Here is an 11,179-nt window from a genome sequence, read left to right as displayed (position 1 = left end):
ATAGAGGTCACAGTGATGGATGTCAAAGCGATGGAGGTAACATGCAAAACAAAAGGAAATAGAAAGATAGCCAAGAGACAGAACTATGCAGAGATCCAGCATGACACGGATGAGGAGGGAGGAGACGAGGTGGAAGGAGTGGCGGCAAGCACTGAGCCGGAGGTTGAGAAGAAGGCAGAGGCCGCCGTGGTGGAGCTGAAGACAGAGACGAAACTGGAGACGCGGCAACAAGAGCTGGAACCGGTAAGCACATTGACCAAAGAAATGGTGATGGAGAAGCCAAGTGCCCAGCTGATCGGGCAAGAGTTTGTCCGACAGTACTACACACTCCTGGCCAAGGCCCCTGACTACCTGCACAGGTTTTATAGCCAGAACGCCTCCTATGTGCATGGCAGCAACAACAAACCAGTTGAGGCTGTTTATGGACAATCTGAGATCCAGAAGGTGATAGCACATAGTTTCCGGGTTTGTCACACCAAGATCATGCATGTGGACTCCCACGACACACTGAACGAAGGCGTGCTGGTGCAGGTGATGGGCGAACTAGCCAACAACATGGAGCCCATGAGGAAGTTCATCCAGACCTTTGTGCTGGGACCTGAGGGTACCGTTGCACAATTCTACATACACAACGACGTGTTTCGTTACCAAGATGAGGTGTTAGGTGACTCCGAACCTCTCGAAGAGTCTGAGGACGAGGGTGAGCCGAGGGTTCCCTCTCCCGATGTGGCTCAGGAAGAGCCTGCTGCCTTCTACAAACAGACACCCTGCCCAGGGCCTGCGATTCACGGTGAGGATGAGAACAAAGCAGCGGCGAGCCCTGAGCCGCAGGTTGAGAAGGAGGCTGAGGCCACCACGGTGGAGCTCAAGATGGAGATGACACTAGAGACGCAGCAACAAGAGCTAAAACCAGTAAGCACATTGACCAAAGAAATGGTGATGGAGAAGCCAAGTGCCCAGCTGGTCGGCCAAGAGTTTGTCCGACATTACTACACATTCCTGGTCCAGGCCCCCGAATACCTGCACAGGTTTTATAGCAAGAATGCCTCCTATGTGCATGGCAGCCTGGACACCAACAGCAAACCAGTGGAGGCTGTTTGTGGACAATCTGAGATTCAGAAGGTGGTGGCGCTTAGCTTCCAGGATTGTCACACCAAGATAAGGTATGTGGACACCCACACGACGCTGAACGAAGGTGTGCTGGTGCAGGTGATGGGCGAACTATCCAACAACATGCAGCCCATGAGGGATTTCATGCAGACCTTTGTACTGGGACCCGAGGGTAGCGTCGCACAGTTCTACATACACAACGACGTCTTTCGTTACCAAGACGAGGTGTTCAGCCACTCCGACTCTGAGCCTCCCGGAGATAAGGATGAGGGTGAGGAGAAGGTTCCCTCTTGTGAAGTGGATCAGGAAGAGTCTGCTGCCTTCTATGAACAGACAGCCTGCCCGGAGCCTGCAGTTCCCGGCGAGGACGAGGAAGAAGCAGCGGCAAGCCCCAAGCCGAAGGTCGAGAAGGAGGCCAAGTCCACCGTGGTGGAGCTGAAGACGGAACCGAGGCTGGAGACGCCAAGTGCCCACGTGGTCGGGCAAGAGTTTGTTCGAGAGTACTACAAGCTCCTGAGCCAGGCCCCTGACAAACTACACAGGTTTTATAGCAAGAACTCCTCCTATGTGCATGGCGGCCTGGACAGCAATGGCAAACCAGTGGAGCCCGTTTATGGACAATCTGAGATCCATAAGAAGGTGATGGCGCTTAGTTTCCGGGATTGCCACACCAAGATAAGGTATGTGGACGCCCACACCATACAGAACCAAGGTGTGGTGGTGCAGGTGATGGGCGAGCTGTCCAACTACATGCACCCAATGAGGAAGTTCATGCAGACCTTTGTGCTGGCACCTGAGGGTACTGTCGCAAACAAATTCTACGTACACAACAACCTATTTCGTTACCAAGACGAGGTGTTCAGCGACTCCGACTCCAAGCATCTCAAAAGGTCTGATGACAAGGTGGAGGAGATGGAGGAGAGGGTTCCCTCTCATGAGTCTGCTGCTCCCTTCTATGAAAACACACCCTGCCTGGAGCCAGCGGTTCCCGACGAGGACGAGGCGGCGGCGGGCCCAGACCTGGAAGCCGAAAAGGAGGCCAAGGCCGCCATGGTGGAGCTGCAGACAGAGACACAGGCAGGGACACACACAGCAGCCAAGCAGACAGATAAAACACCCATCGAGACCACGTCCAGCACAGAGCCCGCTGTTGCCCCCGCCGAACCCAACACCGCCGCTCCAGAGGAAAACAGTCCTTTCTCCAGTAAGAGCCTCCCACTCAGCGGGGCCATCCCAGTCTCAGGACTCTCCCCCCAGGTCGTGAAAGTCACTCCCACAGCACTGGCCAGAGTGGAGGTGAAATCAGAGTTGCAGTTAGTAGCACCACAGAGACCCCAGAGGCAGAGTGAGCAGAGCCCTGGATGCCCTCCGCCTGTACACAGAGGGCCCAAGCCAGTGCAGGAGGGCGAACCGGGCGAGTGGGAGGTGTGCAGGGTCGTCGCGTACCCTGACGCGCACCAGCTCTTCGTGGGAAACATCCCACATGACGTGGACAAGGCCGAGCTCAAGGAGATCTTTGAACCCTATGGTACAGTCCTGGAGCTGAGGATCAAAAGTGGGCGAAGGCTGCTAAACTTTGGGTTTGTGGTGTTTGATGACTCTGAACCTGTACAAAAGATTCTCAGCAACAGACCCATCAAGTTCAGAGGCGACGTGCGTCTGAACGTGGAGGAGAAGACCCAGGCCAGGGAGGACGACGACATGCAGGACCTCCCGCACAGCGGGGTCATCCCAGTCTCAGGACTCTCTGTCAAAGTGACTCCCACAGCACCAGCCAGAGTGGACGTGAAGTCAGAGTTGCAGTCAGCAGCACAGAGACCACAGAGAGACCAGAGCCCAAGGGATCAGAGGCCTGGAGGCCTTCCTCCTGTGCACAGAGGGCCCAGACCAGCGCGGGAAGGCGAGCAGAGCGAGTGGGAGGTGCGCAGACTCGTCCGCTACCCCGACGCTCACCAGCTCTTCGTGGGAAACGTGCCGCACGATGTGAACAAGGCTGAGCTCAAAGAGTTCTTTGAACAGTACGGTACCGTCCTGGGCCTGACCATCAAAAGGGGAGGGAGGCTGCCCAACTTTAGCTTTGTGGTGTTTGATGACTGTAAACCCGTACAGAAGATCCTCAGCAACAGGCCCATCAAGTTAAGAGGCGGCGTGCGTCTGAACGTGGAGGAGAAGAAGGGAGGCTAGGGAGGGCGACAGGCTGGACCTCCCACCCAGTGGGGGTGCCAATGAACTAAAACCTCTTTTTTGCAGCCTTTTTTTTTCTCTGAATTATATATGATATATACAGTATGTGAGCTCTGAATCTCCCAATGAACTAAGACCTCTTTTTTGCTTTGAAATCTTTTCTTTTCACGATTAGTTATATACATGAGCTCCGTACGTAGAGTATACGTCTGTCCGTATGTTCCCATGAAAGAAAAGAAAGAAAGAAAGAAAGAAAGAAAGAAAGAAAGAAAGAAAGAAAGAAAGAAAAAGTGGCCAGGATGCCTATGATGTCACACCAATGACACAGAGCAAGTGCACAGAGCATAAAGCTGCGAACGAAGTGGGCCCGGTTATTGGAGCCGCCACAGCTGAGCGCCGTGACGAAGATCGGCACCGAAATAATGACAGGAGGTCAAGACAGAAGAATGCAGACACTTCAGAAGAGCCTGGACAGTTCCACAAGAACTGACAAATGTGCTTCCATTTGAGATAGTAAAGATGGATATTGTCTCCAGCTCCCGGCACAGTGTTCTAGAATTGCGCTAAACGCACAAAATAAACTAGTGTTGAGCGTGTGAAGCCTGCAAATGTCTAGTCTTAATTAAGCTTCAATTTCCTTTTACACACTCAAAGACCTTCACCATGAACTGAAATGTACCCGTATTGTTTTGGGCTTATTGTTAGCATTTAGCATGACCATGACTTTAGCAATCAGCTCACCTGTTGCAGCGCAGGCTGGCAATCCCCTCACGGCATCGCGTAGTCCATCTTCGTCGCTTGGTTGCATCCCTGGGCCGTCACAAGCAGGGGAGCGAGAATCTGTCTTGAGAGATTATTCCTCATTCCTGATTATTCCAGCTGTTTTTGATCAGCAGTTAAATAAACGATTGATAATATTCCACATTGAGAACAGTCTAGATTTTGCACTACCCCCCCCCCCCCCCTTCCATTGCGTTCATGGGTGTGTTCGTAAATCCAATCTGACGCTCGACACCAAAATGAGAGCGAGCGTGCTCTTTCTGTATGAATTAACGAAGTTAGCTAACTGTTAGGCTACACATACAAACAGTTCACTCTTCTCTGCTTTCCACTCATTTCCTCTCTTCTCTTCTCTTCATCTGTTTTTTAATCATTTTAGCTGTTGACCTGATTTCCCTTTTTTTATGAAAATAATTGTTCACCATGATGTACTACGGAGATGAAAGTAACCAAATTACTCAAAATACCTGCAAAACTCGTTTTCAATGTCTCTGGCTCATTACCAACAATGTGTAGCAGCGATGAAGGGTTATCTCAGACCACCACGCACACGCACACGCACACGCACACGCACACGCACACACACACACACACACACACACACACACACACACACACACACACACACACACACACACACACACACACACAATTATACACACACACACACACACACACACACACACACACACACATAATTATACACACACATACACACACACTGAGTGATTGGAAATGTCCTGTGGTGGTATGACGTGTTGTCTCCCTGCTCTTATCAGAAGGGCCGCTGTACGTGCTTCGCGGTCACTCACCCAACGTGCAGCAGCTGTGTGTGTGTGTGTGTGTGTGTGTGTGTGTGTGTGTGTGTGTGTGTGTGTGTGTGCAGCTGGGTGTGTGAGCCAAGCTGTCATCACACACATCGCAATGACTGCACTGATAAGAAGCGGTGGTCTGGGCAACTATAAATAGACCTCTAATCAACTCATCAGCAAATGAATGAAATGCTGTTGATTGGCTGGCACAAATAATGTCCTATGGAGGGGGTATTCTTAGACTTAACCCAATGCTCTTATTGAAAAATCACACCTTGTAAACATCCGGTTTGGGATGAGGACATGTGGCGAGACTGGCAGTCGGACAGTGCTTCAGTAGACCTTTTATATCACTAGTCACCTAGTTAATGACAGAGACTGGCAGACGGACAGTGCTTCAGTAGACCTTTTATATCACTAGTCACCTAGTTAATGACAGAGACTGGCAGACGGACAGTGCTTCAGTAGACCTTTTATATCACTAGTCACCTAGTTAATGACAGAGACTGGCAGACGGACAGTGCTTCAGTAGACCTTTTATATCACTAGTCACCTAGTTAATGACAGAGACTGGCAGACGGACAGTGCTTCAGTAGACGTTCTAGATCACTAGTCACCTAGTTAATGACAGAGACTGGCAGACGGACAGTGCTTCAGTAGACCTTTTATATCACTAGTCACCTAGTTAATGACAGAGACTGGCAGACGGACAGTGCTTCAGTAGACATTCTAGATCACTAATCACCTAGTTAATGACAGAGACTGGCAGACAGACAGTGCTTAGTAGACCTTCTATATCACTAGTCACCTAGTTAATGACAGAGACTGGCAGACGGACAGTGCTTCAGTAGACCGTCTATATCACTAGTCACCTAGTTAATGACAGAGACTGGCAGACAAACAGTGCTTAGTAGACCTTCTATATCACTAGTCACCTAGTTAATGACAGAGACTGGCAGACGGACAGTGCTTCAGTAGACCTTCTATATCACTAGTCACCTAGTTAATGACAGAGACTGGCAGACAGACAGTGCTTAGTAGACCTTCTATATCACTAGTCACCTAGTTAATGACAGAGACTGGCAGACAGACAGTGCTTAGTAGACCTTCTATATCACTAGTCACCTAGTTAATGATAGAGACTGGCAGACGGACAGTGCTTCAGTAGACCGTCTATATCACTAGTCACCTAGTTAATGATAGAGACTGGCAGACGGACAGTGCTTCAGTAGACCGTCTATATCACTAGTCACCTAGTTAATGACAGAGACTGGCAGACGGACAGTGCTTAGTAGACCTTCTATATCACTAGTCACCTAGTTAATGACAGAGACTGGCAGACGGACAGTGCTTCAGTAGACCTTCTATATCACTAGTCACCTAGTTAATGACAGAGACTGGCAGACAAACAGTGCTTAGTAGACCTTCTATATCACTAGTCACCTAGTTAATGACAGAGACTGGCAGACGGACAGTGCTTCAGTAGACCGTCTATATCACTAGTCACCTAGTTAATGACAGAGACTGGCAGACAAACAGTGCTTAGTAGACCTTCTATATCACTAGTCACCTAGTTAATGACAGAGACTGGCAGACGGACAGTGCTTCAGTAGACCTTCTATATCACTAGTCACCTAGTTAATGACAGAGACTGGCAGACAGACAGTGCTTAGTAGACCTTCTATATCACTAGTCACCTAGTTAATGACAGAGACTGGCAGACGGACAGTGCTTCAGTAGACCTTCTATATCACTAGTCACCTAGTTAATGACAGAGACTGGCAGACAGACAGTGCTTAGTAGACCTTCTATATCACTAGTCACCTAGTTAATGACAGAGACTGGCAGACAGACAGTGCTTAGTAGACCTTCTATATCACTAGTCACCTAGTTAATGATAGAGACTGGCAGACGGACAGTGCTTCAGTAGACCGTCTATATCACTAGTCACCTAGTTAATGATAGAGACTGGCAGACGGACAGTGCTTCAGTAGACCGTCTATATCACTAGTCACCTAGTTAATGACAGAGACTGGCAGACGGACAGTGCTTAGTAGACCTTCTATATCACTAGTCACCTAGTTAATGACAGAGACTGGCAGACGGACAGTGCTTCAGTAGACCTTCTATATCACTAGTCACCTAGTTAATGACAGAGACTGGCAGACAAACAGTGCTTAGTAGACCTTCTATATCACTAGTCACCTAGTTAATGACAGAGACTGGCAGACGGACAGTGCTTCAGTAGACCTTCTATATCACTAGTCACCTAGTTAATGACAGAGACTGGCAGACAGACAGTGCTTAGTAGACCTTCTATATCACTAGTCACCTAGTTAATGACAGAGACTGGCAGACGGACAGTGCTTCAGTAGACCTTCTATATCACTAGTCACCTAGTTAATGACAGAAACTGGCAGACGGACAGTGCTTCAGTAGACCTATATCACTAGTCACCTAGTTAATGACAGAAACTGGCAGACGGACAGTGCTTCAGTAGACCTATATCACTAGTCACCTAGTTAATGACAGAAACTGGCAGACGGACAGTGCTTCAGTAGACCTATATCACTAGTCACCTAGTTAATGACAGAAACTGGCAGACGGACAGTGCTTCAGTAGACCTATATCACTAGTCACCTAGTTAATGACAGTCTTATGTAACTTCTTCCACACGTCATGTAATACATGTTCTTTAGCACTCATACAGGCGGGTGATGTATGATGGACAGAAATGGGATTTCTTCAGGCTAAAGTAAAGTCATGACAGCATTCTGACTTGACAAACAGGCCTACGGGCCTGTTGGCTTCACTGGACGGCAGCAGGTTTTCAGTCAGTCCGCCCCTCCGCCTCCAGCTCGCCACGCTGACATCATTTCCTACAGCAGAGCAAGGACCGGAAAAAAAAGAAGGATAAGACATCACTTGCAGCGTTGGGGCCAGACTCCAGGGTCAGTTCTATTGAAGTGAATAGGGTGGGCAGGGTAAGTCCCACTATAAACCATCATATCTTTTCACCTTTGATCGAAAAATGTTTCCACCAGATTAAATAAAATATCTTACTTGATGTTAATTGATGTTTGTTTTTTTATCTAAATGTTTTCGTTATTGGTCTCCAAACAGATTGTCCAGCAGCTGGATATATAGCTCAACTCAAGCCCCTGTTTGGTCCAAAATAGAGCTAGATTAGCTATTATGTAACTGTAGCTATGTAACTATGTAAGTATGATACATGACTGAAAGGGCCATCAGTCAACATCACCTAATGTGATCTCTCAATTCAAGCTGAAACGACACAGATAAGATGGTTTATAGTGGGACTTACCCTGTCCGCCCCAATTCACTTCAAACTGGCCCCAAAGTCTGGCCCCAATGCAAAATGTGAATGCTGTGACGCGATGAGTGATGTCTTATCCTTCTTTTTAGAGTCCTTGCAGCAGGGTAAGGTGAACATAAATGCAGGTTGTAAGTGTGACAGGATGCAGGACAGGACATCCAACAGGATGTTTCTGCCTCTCTCCTGCTGCTCGCGCTGCAGATGGGTGACCCATTTGGCTCAAAGCGGCTCAGGATTCAGCATTATAACTCTCCCCAATGTCCGCATGTATGTAACAGCAGAGAAAACAAGACATCAATATGGCTGAACAGCAAATACACAGAGAAAGAATTCCAGCTGAATGAATGCAGGTCTTTAAAGATTGATGCGATGCTGTTTCACAATGTGCTGACAAGACATTATCATCTATATTTTGGTACGCCTGTGTGGACGCCAGCTGAGAAAAGATGGGCGAGGCACTGGGCCTCTCATTGCTACATAATATAGTGTAAACGTAGGGTCACCTGACCGGCAGGGTCACCTGACCTGTAGGGTCACCTGACCTGCTTCGCCAAGGCAGAGGCAGTGTTGCAGGAAGGAATCCTAAAAACCCGGAAATGATTTTTTTTGCTTGTTAGAAGCCTGAAATAAGGTCTGTGCTAAACAAAAGTTTATTACACACAGAGGTGCAAAGTAGTTGGGATTTGTACTTTTTAAGTATTTTTTATAATGCTATACGTATGAGGACGTGTTGAACGACCATGTCTTGCGCTATCTTGGCTAGAATCAGCTGGACCTCCCTGTTGTCAAAACGAGAGAAACTGTCTCTGCCCTGGCTTTATCTACAGCATCATGAGTATGTGTTGATTACATTGGACACTCTCTAGACAAAACAAGAAGCATCAGGAAGGATCTCCCTGTCCTGCTGAGGGTGTGCCTGCCTGCCCCGACACTAATCAGATCAGAGGGCAGGAAAGACACGCAGCCGACTCCCTGCTACCACTCTTCATAGGCCCTATCTTGTTGCACTCATCTTTTTTTAAATATACATTTTGTGTATTTGATTTTTTTTTATACACAAATTGACATATTGGGAATGACAGTGTCGCGTTATAGTATAGAAAAACCAACAACAAACAATACATAGTATCTACAAGGAAAACACAACACAATCAGCTTGGCCACATTTCACATATTACAGTAAACATAGTCTCGCTGGACAGCCTCCCCTCCCTACCGGGAGAGGAGTCTGGCGCCGCAGGTCTCCATAGTGGGATTGCAATGGGTGGCACTTAGCAGCAGTGCCCTTGGAAAATAGTTTCCAACAATCCAACTTGCCATTTTCAGCATGTAGCAACGAGCTAGCGTGTAGGTTTCTGGCATTAGCTTGCTAGCTAGTTAGCATTGTTGTTTTCACTGGGGCGGTAGGGTAGCCTGGGTAAACCCAGCCTCCACGTGACCTCTATCTAACATAGATAGAGGTCACGTGGAGGCTGGGTTTACCCAGGTTAGCGGTAGGACACTATTTACAGCGACACACAGGGATTGACATGGTCGGAGCCAATGACGGAGCTTGTAATAAGCCGGGAGCGGACATCCGGCAGCAACTCGCTCCAATGGGGAGCAGCTGTAGAGCAGGGGAGGGCTTATCCCAGTAGCCTGTTTCCACGGCGCCAGACTCCTCTCACGGTAGGGAGGGAAGGGTGGCCAGCGAGACTACAGTTAACATAACTTCACCCACCCAGTCAGAATAAGAATAACTAAGTAAAAATAATAATTTAATAATAATAAAACATTTCTCTTGCCGTTTTTGAAGCAAAATGTTGTAGTCCGGTAGAGGGGGTACTTGGATTCAGAAATCAGGGAACAAGGGGACTGAAGCCAAAACAGTTTGAGACCCACTGGGCCAGCTAGCACATCACGGTTTGCAGGTGTTTGATGACATTTCTCACAAAAGGGCTCAATATTGTCATGCAGGCTTGTGACACTAATGTAACTACAGTGCGTAAGCCACAGCACAGCATCTGTACCGTGACGTCCGGGGCGAGGATACCCCCGCATCACCTAACTGGACGTTATGAATGAGCGAGTGTTTCATGTGGAAATTGTTATTCTTACCACATACAGAAGTGTTTCAGGGCTGTTATGGAAAAGTAATTGGCGCAATTACAGAGGAGGGGGACATCTGTCAGAAGGTCAGGGGCTTTCCCAGAACAGAAACTTTCCTCTCTAGAGCTCCTCCAAAATGCTGCAACATGGAAACAGCGTGACAGTTAAATAACCACGCCGTAAGTTTGAACTGTGGAAAACAAAGGACGTGCGTGTCCTTCTTATTGCTATTGTTTGGTGTATACAGTACGTGTCCTTATTGTTATTGTTTGCAGTATACAGTACGTGTCCTTCTTATTGCTATTGTTTGGAGTATACAGTACGTGTCCTTCTTATTGCTATTGTTTGGAGTATACAGTACGTGTCCTTCTTATTGCTATATTGTTTGGAGTATACAGTACGTGTCCTTCTTATTGCTATTGTTTGCAGTATACAGTACGTGTCCTTCTTATTGTTATTGTTTAGAGTATACAGTACGTGTCCTTCTTATTGTTATTGTTTGGAGTATACAGTACGTGTCCTTCTTATTGCTATTGTTTGGAGTATACAGTACGTGTCCTTCTTATTGCTATTGTTTGGAGTATACAGTACGTGTCCTTCTTATTGCTATTGTTTGGAGTATACAGTACGTGTCCTTCTTATTGCTATTGTTTGGAGTATACAGTACGTGTCCTTCTTATTGCTATATTGTTTGGAGTATACAGTACGTGTCCTTCTTATTGCTATTGTTTGCAGTATACAGTACGTGTCCTTCTTATTGTTATTGTTTAGAGTATACAGTACGTGTCCTTCTTATTGTTATTGTTTGGAGTATACAGTACGTGTCCTTCTTATTGTTATTGTTTGGTGTATACAGTACGTGTCCTTC

General features: G+C 47.5%; 1 pseudogene across 1 annotated transcript in view; it reads left to right on the top strand.

The window, feature by feature from the left end:
- Positions 1–258: 258 nt before the first annotated feature.
- LOC310798782 (ras GTPase-activating protein-binding protein 1-like) overlaps positions 259–11,179 on the top strand; it is a 53,232-nt pseudogene continuing 42,311 nt past the window's right edge. The window contains exons 1-3 of the transcript in view: positions 259–359; positions 1,653–2,424; positions 2,914–3,329. The product of the transcript in view is annotated as a ras GTPase-activating protein-binding protein 1-like (transcript). The remainder of the gene's footprint in view (positions 360–1,652; positions 2,425–2,913; positions 3,330–11,179) is intronic.

Source organism: Poromitra crassiceps (genome assembly GCF_964638095.1).
Source record: "Poromitra crassiceps genome assembly, chromosome: 2".
Lineage (NCBI taxonomy): Eukaryota > Metazoa > Chordata > Actinopteri > Beryciformes > Melamphaidae > Poromitra > Poromitra crassiceps.
This window is presented reverse-complemented; position numbering and strand designations above follow the sequence as displayed.